General features: G+C 45.5%; 1 protein-coding gene across 2 annotated transcripts in view; it reads right to left on the minus strand.

The window, feature by feature from the left end:
• Nucleotides 1-6021, minus strand: part of THSD1 (thrombospondin type 1 domain containing 1) — a 30820-nt gene extending 24799 nt beyond the window's left edge. Inside the window, exon 1 of one of the 2 annotated variants that reach the window (XR_010070849.1) lies at nucleotides 5752-6021. The gene's annotated coding sequence lies outside the window, so the exon portion shown is untranslated. The remainder of the gene's footprint in view (nucleotides 1-5751) is intronic. The other variant, XM_063333525.1, reaches the window with a different exon arrangement.
• Nucleotides 6022-13987: the final 7966 nt, after the last annotated feature.

The following is a 13987-nucleotide window of genomic DNA, read 5'->3' on the forward strand; positions in this document are numbered from 1 at the left end:
ATCTATAACTGCCTTTTATGTCATTCAGACTGATCACATGGAAAAGGTGCTAACTTCCACTTTTTCCTCCACCGTTTTTTAAGTTTCCTTTCTCTGCAGCCTTGATAAAGCCAACAAAAAATAAAGTTCCTTTTGGCAAGCTTCACAATTTTATGTCCATGTGCTTTAAACTAGTGTTTATGAGTCTCATAATAATCACATAAAACAGGTTGGAAGCACAATGACAGCTTCAGAAACAGAAGTAGGGGAGAATCTAAAAGGAGAAGATCTAGCTCAAGGGAACCATTCTCAAAATATAAGAATTGCTCTTTTGTACTGCATAGGAGCGTCAGTCTTAACTGCGCTCAGCATCATGCAAACATGCAAGAAAGTTCTTGTTCCATAAAGTTTACAGCCTAATTTTATGAGAGAAATCTGGCCCTGGAGCAGACATAAGTTAGAAGCAAACAAAGCTGCAGAGTATAAAGGTAAAACATAGGAACCAGGTATGGTACAGATCAGGTACGTCTTTAGGAATCACAAACGAGATATTTCAACAATTACATTGCTAGACTCATTGAACTAAGAGACAGCAGACATGTTATTTGAAAGCTTTTTAAACTGTTCTCTGTGCCAAGTGGCTGGAGACAATAATTTCTAAGAAAAGACTAACAGCATGGCTTTGCTCAGTAAAAGCCCATTACAATAATAGCTGTACATATCTGAAGGGAATAATCATCATCTGGCCCACGAACTTGACAAGGCTCCAGAAAGAATTAGATAGGGACAGTGATACCGCCGCCACCACCCACCATTTCACTTGATACACCGTAAATTACAGGAAGACAAACCTTATGCCTCAAGACAGGGGCGGGCTGCTCACAGAGGGTGGTGGGGAGCCAGCCCGCCTTCCCCGGGCGGCCCACGGCTACCACAGCAGGCACGGCATCATGTCGGGGATGTCAATTCTTTTCACGTATCATTAAGGACCATGAATCAGTTAATCAAAACAAAGCATCACAGTGGTCCAAGGAAGAAAAAGCAGGTTTCATTTAAAAAAAATAATAATTGCAATAGATGCCTTGGCCTCTAGCATAACTGCTCAAGGGAAACAGCAGAATTTACGCAGCGTTGCTGTAAACTGCTCTGAAATAAAGAGGGGAAAAAATGCTTTGTGGGACACACCGTGATTGTGCTGGATGATTTAACAGCTCCTTTCCATTTCTAGCTTTCCTAGCTGCGTATGTTTCAAATGGCTTTTACAAATACTTCTTTCAGAGAGTCACACTCTGATAGGTGAAATTAAAACAATCCCAATCTCAGCCTAATGAGCGACACATTGCAGAGAGGAAACGAAGCTATGGAAGAGAGATTAAATCCCAGGGAAGAAAGAAGAAAGCCCACATGGGACAACACTCTCAAGTCAAGATAGTCACCTTGCATCTTAATTTGTGCATGTCAGCCCAACCCAGTGTGGTTCCCGAGACAGGGCACCGGTGGGAGGCACGAGAGACCTGACTCCTGGTCGTGTTCCTGCCACTGCCAGGCAGATGAGGTCAGCAAACTGCAGCCTTACTCAGCTCCTCTCTTCCCCACCCCACCCCTCCTGCTCTGTATCTGTAGGACAGACTTTCCAGGACAGGGACTCCTTCTAACCAATCCCAGGGACAGAGCCCTGTGCCGGGGCCCTTGGGTGTTTCAGTAACGCTGATCATTCCTCAGACCAAAACCTCCTTCCCTCTCACCCTTCCCTCTCTGCTATCTTCGCTCACTTGGGGAAAAAGGCAGCACGGGCAACACCCAGGCTAGAAATGGAGTACTTGAAATGGTACCAAAACTAACTTCCAATTAGTGAGGTCAGGTACCACTGGAAGCCTAGCCCGGGGCTCCTTCACCCTCTGTGGTCACTCCCACCTCACCCACAGCCACTTCAGGCCACCAGCTGCAATACAGCCTTTGAATAAAGCTCCCAACAAAGTGTCTCCAGGAAGCCTCTTTTTGCACCTTTGCTAGCTCAATTCTAAGAGCAGCTTTGAATGCAAGAATTGCTGGCCCATTTCTGGTGTGGTATTGCCCCACTCCTCCTCTCTTTCTCCACAGGTTTGTTCCTTTTCCCTTCAGTTTTCCCTCCCTTCCCCTTGCCTCAGTTTTGGACATGCCTAAATTCAGGTTCAGACTTCTGAACTTGGCTCAGTTCAGACTTCTCCCCTCAGTCTTCCCTAAGCCAACTTCTTTCTAGATTTCTTCTCATTTTTAGGTCTTCTTCAAACTTCTCTAATTCTTTGCCTCCTGCCCCCCGCTCCATTAGTCTTCCATTTTTCACACTAGCATAAAATTTTGCTTTTCAAGGCAGACAGTACATCTTAAATGGTTTCTACTCTACCGGGATCTTCTACCTCAAGTTCATTGACTTAATGAAACGAAAAACGATCAAACAGAGAAGGCTATCGGACTTGGAATAATTGGCTTTTTTAATGTATTGCTCTCGAGGACAAGCACAAACTGAGAGTCTATTGTGTAAGACGCAGCAGAAGCAGAGCAACATAAAAAGATGCTTTCTTCTTCCAAGAGACGGTGTAATGGGCTGATTGGAAGTGGAAGACTTCCTCTCCAAAGGGAACTGGAAATGACAGATGAGGAGGGGATAAGCCATAAAGGGCCTTGGAAATGAAGACCAAGAGGCTTGTGTGTAACACAAATGACACAGGAAAACTTCGAGTCCCTGCTCTGCAACAGATTTCCTGTGCAATCTTGGTCACATCACTTAGCTTTCCTGTGTCACTGCTCTCCACTGGAAATAGCACCTCACTATCTGGTATGGGTATTACAAGAATAAATCCACCATGAACCACAAGGCTTACAGGCACCAGTGTCAGGAACTGTGTAAGAAACAAACATGAAATTTACCATTTTATTTACAGTATTTTTTGCAAGTAAAGAACTAACAGAACAGGCTGTATCTACTGACTACTAGAGTCATATATATTAATCTATTCAAATAATGTCCCTATTTCGCTACATCATTAAAATCATAAAGTGATTCTGTGATCCTTTTGGTTTTACAAACAAAGCAAAAGACCAAACCCAAACCAACAACAAACCACACGCCAACTGGATTTATGACTCCCAGTACTTTTTGCAGCAGTATCCAAGGCCACAGAGCAGACATGACATTTCACAAGCCGGCCACCTCTTCCGAGCGCTGTCACCTGCTGATTTAGCACAGCTAACCGGTTACCAGCTTCATCAGCTGCAACAGCATAGCGTGCAGCAGCTACTCCCCCTTCATATGGGAGATGAGGGGCAAACAAGCCCTGCAGTTAAGAAAGGGCCATCAGGAATTAATCAGCTACTCCATTACCAAGCACAGAGTTTAATGAGAACACAAGCTCACCGCACTCGAAACCTCTGCTACAGAGCCTTTTTCCCATGAAGGGGAGTGCTGCTGATGGATCCCATATTTTGCCACGGGTATCCTCAACCCTCCTCCTCCTTTCCTCTTTGCAAATCCCTGGCAAGAGCTGAGCCCTCCCCTGCCCTAACTCCATCCTCCTTCAGGAAATGGAGGGTGGCTTGTCCTCGTGCATCTCTCCCCCAAGTGCAGCCCTGTCCCTCCTTGTCCCCCAGGCCCTTCAGCTCCAGGCGAAGGTGGACCCAGCCACAGTACAGGACTCCCCAAGACTCGGGGTGCACGTGAGAGCGAGGCGGGAAAAGGGCTTGGGAAGGAGTAAGTGGGGGGGTCGGGCTGTGGACTGATCCTCTCAGAGCCAGCCTGCCTCCCCCCGGCACAGCAGCATGTACCCCAGCCACTCCGATGAAGCCAGGGAACCGGTCTGTCAGAAAAATGAAGTTATCTATTGGAATTTAAAATAAAACAAGCAAAATGCTGCCAGAATGTAAAGGGAAAAAAAAAACAATCCCAGATGAGAAACAGTTTCCTTAATAGCTGTCCATTAGTAAACATTTTTCAGTCATATTTGCAACTTTAAATTTGCACAATTCCGGTTATGCATGAGAGGATGGTAGTAAAATAGGCTAGAGATGGAAAAGCCTGAAAAGTCCCTAAATTCTCCCTACCTTTCACTTGAGGAATGCCAAGCAGCACTAACAGCAAAAAGAAATGTGTATCTGCAACATTTCCGCAAATTTAAGACATTTTATCTGTATAACAGGAAAGAGATTAATTATTTTCAAACAGCATTCGCTTATTGCAATGTGGGATGAGGCAGCTATTGAAGTGTTACCACCTGCTGGGAATTTCAGAACTTCGCATATAATCCTCTCCCTTCGACATTAAAGAGGGAGCAGCTCAGGTGTACATCACATTTTATCAAAATCTAATCACTGCTGACCAGTCAGAGTGGTCAGGGCCAAAAATATGCCACTCCTCAGAAGATGGGTTTAGCAAGGAAAGTATATATGCAATGTCTGCCACAGCAGGGGGCTAGAGCTGACATCCTCAAAGGCATCTTTCATTCTTATTTACACATCAGACAATTTTACACTGTTATCAGATAATGACTTTGTTAAAATTATGCATCTAAATTCACCAGGGTGAAGCTGACAGTACCAGATTCTCTGTGTGCAAGAAAAAAAACCCCCAATAATTAGCTGGTAAAACCTATTTTCATCAACATTTTGGGTCTGATCTCACAAAATCCTGGGATTTCTCAGCTCCTTTTGATATCAACTCAGCAATTCAAGAGCTAGCTGGCCAGCAACATCTGTCCTTTGAAACCTAAGGGCTACAGTAGACTGAATATATGGATGAGATTTACTTTGGAAAATGTACAGTGAAAATAAGTTTATTAAGCATAAGATTTGGGAAAGTGTCCAAGCAATAATAAATAATGAATTCGAAGAATTAAATACATTAGATCACCCCTTACGGCATAAGGGATGGAATGCAGTCATCCATTCTTTCCTTTCCCCCCTAGATTTCTTAAAAGTATATATATATTGTTCACTGTTTCTGGAATTCCCCTTTTGGTGAAGTTTAGCTTAAAGATCACAGTATGGGGAATATATATTGCACAGCTGAAATAATCAGAAATACATTTGAGAAGCAAGTCTGAAATATCATGAAGTATGAATACTAAAAAGAGAACTGGGAAGCTGCCTTCTAGGCTTTACACTGAATTTTTGTCCTAGACTCACACGGTTTCATCTAGCGACAGATATAAAGCAGAAATAACCAAACATACTGAAATTAAAAAAAAAAAGCTAAAATTAATCCTACGTATCACAGACTCACAAAACCCACCGAAACTGCTGTACGTGTCGGTGCTACCGGCACTTGGGCAGCGCTGAGGCGGCCGGCGGGACGGTCGCTGCCTCACGGGGAGAGGGAAAATCACAGGGAAAACCCAGGCAGCGGGCAGATGTAAAACCAGAACCCGAACCCACACGGACGTTTTTTGTTTTTTGCTTTTTTTTTTTTTTTAAAAAAAGCCTGAATAACCCAGCGTTAGGGTAAACACCGCAGGGTCCCCTCAGCACCCCTCGCAGGCGGCCGACGAGGTTTCCCCAGCCGGTGCCGGCGGGGCTCCGTGCCGCTGGTCGCCACCCAGCCTGAGGTAGCCCGGGGCTGCCCCGCGGCTCAATCACCTCCTCACCCGCGGCGAGGGGACCGCCGCCGCCGGGTAGCCCACCCGCGCCCCGCCGACGGCGCCTCAGCGAGGCCCGCGATCCCCCTCGCCCGCCGTGCCGTCAAGGGGAAACTCCGTCCGGGCGGGAGACGCCGTTCCCTTCTCCGCCCGCCACCCCGCTCACCTCCGTGCCGCTGCTGCCCGCGGCACCGGCGTGATCCTTCCCTCAGCGGCCGGCGGGCGGGCGCTCACTCACCTCCGGCGGCGGCGGCGGCGGCGGCGCCCGGGCCGGCCCGGCGGGCGGCGGGGGGAGGGTTAAATGGCGGCGCGGCTGTCAGGGCGGCTGTCAGCGGGGCGCGGGGCGGCGGCGAGGGGAGCCCGCGCCCCTGGCGGCGAGGCGCGGCGAGGCCCAGCCCAGCCCTGCCCTGCCCAGCCCCGCCGGGGCCGCGCCGCCTTCACACGCCTTCCCGCTCGCCGCCGGGGTGTGGCGGCCCCGGTGGCAGAGGGGCCTCCGGGAAGGACGCGGCCGCGGCAGCCCGCCGAGGGAGGGAGAGAGGGAGGTGTCGGGATCCCCTTCGCCTTTCGCGTTCCGGGCTGGGCCGGTGAGGGGCCTGCCCCGGTGAGGGCTCTGCCGGACTCAGGCCTCCAGCAGTTCTCTTCGCGGTTTACGTGGCCCCGGGGTAAGCGGTCATGGCCTTCCCTTCGGTCATGAAGAAGGTGGAGAGCCGCGGTTGAGGCAGTGCTTGGGAGGCAGGCCGGGCTGTCAGAGCGGCCCAAGCCACCATTTCTCCACAGATGCGTGGCGGTCCCCACCTCTTGCACCTCCACGCAAGCCTCCTTTGTGGTTGGTGGCGAGTCCTCGCCACAAAGTCCCTTTCTGCCGGGCATTTGTAAAGGCATCCATCCATGCACAAGCTTGCATGTCGGAGCCAGCCATCGGAGTTGGTCATTATCTCATGAAGAAAGCAGCAGACAGACCAGGGGCTGCTCTCCAGAGCCAACTTGCAGCAGTGAAGACAGGGCATCAAAGGATCTCTTCAGTGGGAAAGAACAGTCTTGGCTCCTTAACGTGCCTGTCTGCAGCCAGAGTTCACGTATGCATGGTTATTTGTCATGCCCAGTGTTCATGGATAGTATTCAGGGACTATTGTGACAGGATAAAATTATCCTCTTGCAGAGAGACTGCTTGAAAAGAAAAGTTTCCATCTGTTTTTATACAACAGAGTCATCCGTTTATCTCAAACCACAGTTAAATTTATTTCCCTGTCGTGGAGTCTGTGATTTAAATACAGACCGATGGACACCCACATGCCCACAAAGCTACGGAAGGATTTCAAGGGGCATTTAAATCGACTGATGTTATGTGTAAAGAATCTTCCTCCTTTCCCTAATTCATCTTCAGTAAGCGTGGGCACAGCGTAAAGGCCCAAGAGGAAGTAATTGTCAACTTTTGGTGTCCAAAATTAAAAGTAAACCAAAATATCGCTCCTGGTTAACTTTCGTCGTCTCTATGATAAAGAAAATGCAACTTCCACACAACATGAGTGTCCCGGCCCCACGCAAGTGCTGAGCCCGAGCAGCTGATGAGGGCTGCCGCCCACCCTATCCCCTCGTTGTCCTCTGCCTTCCCGCTTCCACTTGGCTGTGATCAGCCTGTGCTCAAACCCTTTTCCATTCGCTCGCTGGGGTCTGCGGTGGTTAATGCTTTGCAGGCACACTGCCATCTGGAGTACCGTCAAACACCTTCAGGAAAGCAAGTTAAATGCTTGCTGAGGAACTCAGACTGTGTTCTGGACATCAAAGAGTGAAGTATTTATGTATCATACAGATTTTTCCAGGCTGTTTTTAAACGTTTGAACAATCCAAATTCCTAAAATTCTGTTTTGTTTTAATAGAGGTGTGTACTTTTTTTTTTCCTAAACTCGGACGTCTTTTTGGTGTCTGTAAGATTTTGTTTGATGTTTCGGAGGAGAAGGGGTACACATGTGTGTGTATCCAGTCTAATAAGTGAAGTCACTGCATTTTGCCATCAAACACTTGCGGCTACACGATCTGTTCCATGTCTCACCGTGACATAGCTCAGCCCTTCCTTTGAATGCCAAGGAGTTTCCCGTTCCTGTCCCCGTCTGTGTCACTGACAGCAAGGATTCGGCTCCAGGCCGTGCCGCCATGGGCGTGCTGAGGCGCACAGGAACACAGTCGTGCCAGGAGCTCCTTTCACATCGATCACAAAAGGTACCAGCTGACACAAGTGGAGGTGTCGTTGCTCTAAGTTTGGTTTGTATAAAACAGGTGATAAATCACGTGTGGTAATAAAGAAAATAATACTGCAAGGAGATCACAGATGATGGGGAAAGTTCAGAGGAGAGGAGGTTCCCTGCTTCGAAACGTGTGCTGAAGTCCCGGGACTGACACTGCAGTCTCACTTGCTGCCTACGTTTAACATTTGAAAAATCTTGTATTGGTGAGTGTTTTGCCAGACTTCTGTTCCTCTACGACCACAACTTCTTAAAAATTTAATCACTAAGAAAAAAATGTCATTCCTCCATTCTAATACAGAGGAGAAAGTAAAGAATTCCGCACAGCAGGAAGGAGTCTGGAACATGTGGAAAGATGTTTTACTCATATCTCAGTATTTTGCACTTATTATAGTGCCTTTGATCCAATGGCCTTAGAGTATTTTATGAGTTATGAGTGATCTTTGGTCTTTTTGTCTCCCACTTTTGATGACAAAGGCTTTGTCTTCATTTTTCTGACAGAGCGAACCAATTCACTGAGATTATGCTTAAATTGTAAAGCCAGAAACAAAAAACGACAACTGCAGCTCAGGTCCCCGCACTTCCCCTCCGTGCCTTCTTTTAGACCCATCTTGCCTTTGTGTCAACATATCCAAAAGGGGACACAGTCCAAAATCAGTGATTAAAAAACAGAAGTCGGCCCCTATGATTATATGATAGAAATTGTAAAGGCCCCAAATAACAGGAGGATGAGCACAGGATAAATACAGAGACTACATTATTAAACCCTTTGAAGCACACTGGATTATGTTTGCACACAACACACCTGCTGTGATGCTAAAGACTAAGATCTGTCTTTGTTAACGTGCCGTCCAAATTTCATCAGGAACATATTTTTCATTAAAATACTTCAGCGGAGCTGGTCTCTGAGGCATCTGGCTAGGGGCGGATGAAATGCTGGCTTCCTTGCCATTAAAGTCGGTCTCCCTGGAGAGTGAGAAACTAATAACAGAAGGGACAGGAGAAAGAGGGAGCAGACGAATACTCATTTAGCCCACAACCATAATGCTGAGAACAAAATGAATTTAGACACCGAAGGATACAAAGAGAGAGTGGCCTTTAATTGCTGATCTGTAGCACCAGCCACCGGTGTGATAAACAAGCGAGGAGCGCGCAGACAGATCCCACCTGAGCGCAGACCCCACCGCTGTGCTGAGGTGGCCCCCACGGCTGAAATGTTAAAGGCAGCCGTGACAGGCAGGGAAAAGCATCCTGGCCTGTAAAAATGGGATCACCTGTTTTCCAGCTGCTGGCAGCTGTGCAGAATACGCTTGCGTGTGTAGTGACAGGCAGTGTCGGAGGCTGCGGGCAGCTGCCGCCTGCTTCGCCAGGCCAGAGCAGCCACGTTGACTACAGCCACGAGCTAAAACTGATGTCCCTGATTTTACCCAAACCAAATCAAGGGTATTTATACGAAGGGCACCACCACCAGATTGGCTGTGCCGGTGGTTTTCAGTGGGCATAAGGTGGTGTGTTGGTTTGTGGCTCTCTCCCCTGCCAGCACAGTTGGGTTGGGAAGAAAATGTCCTTTTTTTCCATTGGCATAAAACCAAGATCGTGTAGTAGCACATATTGACTACAGACCACCAGGTGTGAAAGCAGAATGGCTGGCTACCAAATTCCCTCTGTGCTCTGTATAGGCGGAAAGATGCGACATTGTGTTTGATTTCTATCTATGCAAAATATGCTAAAAGTCTCCTCTTGCTGATATTAAAATGCCCTCAAGCTTCCTAATGGGAGCAGTAATAATATCCTGACTCGTGAAGAAAAGCGTGCAAGCAAGGGAAGTCTCTATTTGCCCTCATCTGCACTGGCAAAGAAGAATTACTTGTGAAAGCCCCAAAGTAGAGCTGGCAGGGGTACGAGCTAGTCATCTGTTATGGATGAACAAGGTAAGGGCCAAAACAGTAATGTAAATATTTGTTGGTTTAGGAGGAAACTTCAGAAAGCTGGAAAACAGTGAGAAACTGAAATGTACCCTTTTGAAAATGGTACCTCCGACTTGTTAAAATTTCTCAAGCTATCAAAAAAAAAACCAACTTACAATACTAGTAATTTAACTACAGAAGGCATTTAAATTAATAAAAATAAGTAGAAAAAAGGTAAAATTGTCAGGAATTGGTAGAAATTAGAAGCCTAAAACTGGTGAAGCACTTAAGGTGAGATCTGCAGCCAGTGATGTTGAGTGATGAAGGCTTTTTTGATTTTAATATATGTTTGAAACAGAGGAATGGTAGCTATCCTACCGATCTACCGCTATGTGTAAAATTTGACTTGTCAACTGGAAAGGAAAAGAAGCACAAATGTTCAATAAATATTTCTGTTCTGTTTTGTGGGGGGAAGCAGACAATTGAGCCATATTCCAGGATGGCAACAAAATACTTTCTGGTCCAATGCAAGCCTGAGAATGTAAAATAAGAGCAGGTCCAGTTAAACAACTTAAAATCAGCAGCTCTGGATAAACTTGCATCCCATAATCTGTAACGTTCTTTTTTTCCCATCAGCCTGGAGATGCTGTGGAGGTTTCAGACCACTGGATGAATACTCATGGTGGGGTATTGGTGGTTTGTAAAGTGAGAGCAGCCCAGGCTGCTACAGACCCATCAGCCTTACCCAGATTCCAGACACAAGGGTAGGAAAGCTGGTAATAAAAAGGGATGGTACCATCACCAATGCCACTTGGACAAAGGTTGGTGGAAAATGTATTTCAGATAAAGTTACGAGTTTGGTGAGTAAAGGTATAATTTAACAATACTTTACATCTCCATAGAACATTTGCCTTGGTAACCCCTGACATTTCCACCAAGGACATTGCTGCAAAATTAGCACAGCGTGCATTAAAAGGATTAAATGTTGACTAATTGGTCTCAAAACGTCATTTTAATGTATCATCTTCATGCAGGATGTATTTATCTAAAGATTTAAGCATGGCTTTAGCAATTTAAAACTTTGATTAGAGACCTAAAAGAGGATGTAACACCGTCACTGTGCAAGTTTTCAGGTAACACACAAACTGTGAGAATGGTACATCCTGAAGGCAGGTCACTACCGCTGAGCAATCCAGATCTCTGAGTAAGCTGGGCTTTGGCAAACAATACATATTTTAATGTAGCTCCCATAAAATTACGTATCTAGGAACAAAGGCTGCAGGACATGCTTTATAGGATGTGCTGCAGTTCCCTCCTGGGTACTCATTACAAAGATCTGGGGATCGTACTGGGTTGTTACCTCATCCTGAGCTCCCACTGTCGGTTAGTTTGTGCTGCTGCCCACAGGTTTCGAGGAGCAAAAGATGTCACTTTTTACTTTTACCAGGCTTTTGCCACTATCCCACCTGAAAGTAGCATAACCAAGCGCAAGAAATAAGACCTCGATCGAATTGCTATGAGGAAACACAAAACTTGTAGGAAAATCAGGGAGAGAGCAGTTACCGTTGATATAAAAATGGCGAGATTATGAAGTGAAATTCACCTGTCACTATGAGAAATAATCACGCAACCACAGCGCAAAGGACAACCCCTGAGGAAGCAAGTCTGCAGGAAAGCGTCTGTAAGCTGACGGGGAAGCTGCAGAGCAGCTTAATCATACGGAGCCCCAAGCCTTTCCATCCTCGCTGTTGGTTAATAACCCCACTGTGGTTCAGTCCATGGTTTTTATACTTTGCTTAGGAACAGCCTGGCTTGGGACACCCACTGGGAAACCGGGCTGCAGTGCACTTAGCCTGGTGCGGTTCTACAGGAGACCACCCTCAAAATCCACTTTCCATCTTTCTTAAGATACCCATAGGAATGAGAGTCCAGCAGAAGTCTGACATCTAAGTCACATTCGCATCTGGGCATGTGGATGGGGAGTGAATTAAACACAAACATAGTTTTTAAGCACATTTGATTGCATGGGCACACAGTCTACATGTGATGGCTGGGAGTACAAAAATTGTGGAAAAAAGTTACCTCTGCAATTAGTACTTTTGCAATAGCTTTTCTTGGTCCAGTGCTGGTGTTCACAATTTAAAGTGGTTATTAGGTAACTATGGAAAACCTTGGGAGAGCAGAAAATAGGACAACATAGTGGACAGAAAGACTCCAAATGATTTATCTCTTTAAGAAACAGTTACATTCCAGGACAACTGGCACGAAGGGAACTCACTCTTAATAAAGGATTTATTAAATATAAGGTCCAGTGGCTGGAAGCTAAAACTAAACAAACTCTGATTATGTACACTGAAAACATTTTTACAACAGGTAATAGTCATTGGAATAATTTGCCAAGAGCTACGGTGGGATTTCCCAGAATCTCTTGTTGTTCCTTAAAGAGGAGTTCTACTCCAAACACAAATCAACTAAGGGAAGTCCTACAGCTTCTGTTACCCGAGAGGTCAAGCGAAATGTTTGTAGTAGTCTCTTCTGGCCTTGTAACCTATAAATAGAGTCCCAGTGGAAAAAAAAAATTGTCCTTATCTCGGGCTTTCCCAAAACACTGTGGAAAAAACAATAGGAAAGCAGAAAGATCAGAAATAGTCACTTTGTAACAGTTGTGCCTACTTCGGTATTTCTACTAAAGAGACCAAAACATTTTGTGATCTTATTCCAGAATGTCTTTTAAGGTCTTCCTTCTTGCCGGCAGAGCTCAGCCATTAACTAGTCAATATTTGATAATTATAACGAAGGTTGGGTTTGAAGTTGGTGGGAGTTTTGCCATTCTCGTTTAATGGGTGGATCAGACCAGAGGATCTTTGCAATTTAAGGACACACCTCAAATTCTCCATCCAATGCAAAGTGAAACTCGGGCGAATTGTGCCACACACACACACAACTGCTGAGTCTGGCTGAAAGAACAGACATTTCTCATACACCACGTCAAATATTGTTATATTTAGGCAACATTTGAAAAGAATTCTACCTACATGAAGTGAATCATTCAATAGCCACAGAACAAATGCTATACCAGCAACAGACAAAAATTTATTCTATGCAACTGTGCTGCCTTTATTGTTCTTTGCAAAAAGAAAGGACTTCACACAGTACGTATCCCCCTGCAAACTTTTTGGTTAAAATAACAAGTTCTGTCTTTGAGTTTCTGGGCGTGTTCTGCATGTATGAAGCAAGGGACACAGAAGCGCTGATTTATTTGACTGCTGACTTCAAAAATACAGCAAAACAGCATTTAGATTCTATCAGTCCCTTCCTTTACCTCCTGAGATCACTCTGATGATAATTCATCATCATCCAAGTGAAACTCTCCAAGTACATAAAATACTTTGAATTGAATAAAACAATGCAAAATGTCTAAATAGTCTGAGCCTTATGCTTTTGGGAATAGATTCCCAAAAGTGCCGCGACTATTCCAGCAGCACCAGCCCCTTTCACCTCGAACTTGCTGTCCATCGTTGCTGTGAGTACAGCAGAGCAGTTTAATGTGCTCTTTTCATGAGTGGGAATTTGAAGTCCCGGCATTCACAGTCCAGTGGGAAAGTGGGAGACCCAAGATCCTACCTGGTCTTTGGTCTGGAGCAGAGATATGAAGCAGGGTGCTTCTGTCAGGTCTAACTAGCAGGCTATGGTGTTTTCTGAAACTCAGGTTTCCTCACTCACTCCTGAAGTTTTTGTGTTTTGATTTTTTTTTTAATATTTGAATAATACTTCAATACACAAGGAAAAATTACTCTCAAGCCTGCTGGCCAGGACAGCTACCTGGGAGGTATGACACTTGGGCCTCTGCTCCAAAAAGTATTTAAGTATTTCCTTAAAATAAAGACAAACGTTGCCAACAGACATGCCCAGAATATCCTCTTAGCATGAGTACTTGCAGATCATTCTTGGGAGAACAAAATGATAGTTGAAATCTTCCCAGCAGATGACAACCTAGAACTAAGGTCTTGCATTTCATGTGAATGCCTGAGGCAGAGAATTAGGATGAAAGGGGAATTGCTAAAACAGGAGAAGCAACGTAGTTGTTAGATTTGTGAATCTAGCTCAGAAAAAAAAAAAACCAAACCAACAACAAACACTGGAGAGGGGGGTTCCTCCCAAATAAAATGATTTCATATCAAATCCACAAATAATTTTGAATCAGCCATTCCTGCCCCTTCAGTGTGTACTTTGAAAGAACTGTCCAGTTGCAAAT

This window comes from Chroicocephalus ridibundus, chromosome 1, assembly GCF_963924245.1.
Source record: "Chroicocephalus ridibundus chromosome 1, bChrRid1.1, whole genome shotgun sequence".
Lineage (NCBI taxonomy): Eukaryota > Metazoa > Chordata > Aves > Charadriiformes > Laridae > Chroicocephalus > Chroicocephalus ridibundus.